Source organism: Hyla sarda, chromosome 4 (genome assembly GCF_029499605.1).
Source record: "Hyla sarda isolate aHylSar1 chromosome 4, aHylSar1.hap1, whole genome shotgun sequence".
In the NCBI taxonomy this organism is placed as follows: Eukaryota; Metazoa; Chordata; class Amphibia; order Anura; family Hylidae; genus Hyla; species Hyla sarda.
Genome location: NC_079192.1, coordinates 276,732,564 through 276,733,944, shown reverse-complemented (window position 1 = coordinate 276,733,944; position 1,381 = coordinate 276,732,564).

Here is a 1,381-nt window from a genome sequence, read left to right as displayed (position 1 = left end):
TTATTTACAAGTTTCTGACCACTTATAAAATGTGTTCAATGTACTGCCCATTGTGTTGGATTGTCAATGCAACCCTCTTCTCCCACTCTTCACACACTGATAGCAACACCGCAGGAGAAATGCTAGCACAGGCTTCCAGTATCCGTAGTTTCAGGTGCTGCACATCTCGTATCTTCACAGCATAGACAATTGCCTTCAGATGACCCCAAAGATAAAAGTCTAAGGGGGTCAGATCGGGAGACCTTGGGGGCCATTCAACTGGCCCACGACGACCAATCCACTTTCCAGGAAAGTGTTCATCTAATAATTCTTGGACCTGACACCCATAATGTGGTGGTGCACCATCTTGCTGGAAAAACTCAGGGAACGTGTCAGCTTCAGTGCATAAAGAGGGAAACACATCATCATGTAGCAATTTTGCATATCCAGTGGCCTTGAGGTTTCCATTGATGAAAAATGGCCCCACTATCTTTGTACCCTATATAGCACACCATACCATCAATTTTTGTGTTCCAACAGTCTTGGAGGGATCTATCCAATGTGGGTTAGTGTCAGACCAATAGCGGTGGTTTTGTTTGTTAACTTCACCATTCACATAAAAGTTTGCCTCATCACTGAACAAAATCTTCTGCGTAAACTGAGGGTCCTGTTCCAATTTTAGTTTTGCCCATTCCACAAATTCAGTGCGCCGATCTGGGTCAACCTCGTTGAGATGCTGCAGTAGCTGGAGTTTGTAAGGGTGCCATTTGTGAGTAGCTAATATCCACCAAAGGGATGTTCGACTAATGCCACTCTCCAGTGACATGTGGCGAGTGCTACGCTGTGGGCTCTTGCTTAATGAAGCTAGGACAGCCACTGATGTTTCTTCATTAGTGACAGATTTCATGCGTCCACATTTTGGCAAATCCAACACTGAACCAGTTTCACGAAACTTAGCAAGCAGTTTGATAACTGTAGCATGGGAGACGGGTGGTCTCGTAGGGTGTCTTGCATTGAAATCTGCTGCAATGACCCGGTTACTACGTTCACCAGACATCAACACAATTTCTATCTGCTCCTCATTAAAAAATAAAGTTATGTTAAAACCAAGCCCACCAGTGTTTTTCTTGTGAAATTCCTAATAAGTTTGATGTGTCACATGACCCTCTTCCTATTGAAAAAACAAAAGTTGGATTCAAAATGGCCGACTTCAAAATGGCTGCCATGGTCACCACCCATCTTGAAAAGTTTCCCCCCTCACATATACTAATGTGCCACAAACAGGAAGTTAATATCACCAACCATTCCCATTTTATTAAGGTGTATCCATATAAATGGGCAATCCTGGAGAATAGGAAGCAGCAAACTCCCTCTAGTGATAGCAGAGTGTAGTCAGATATAA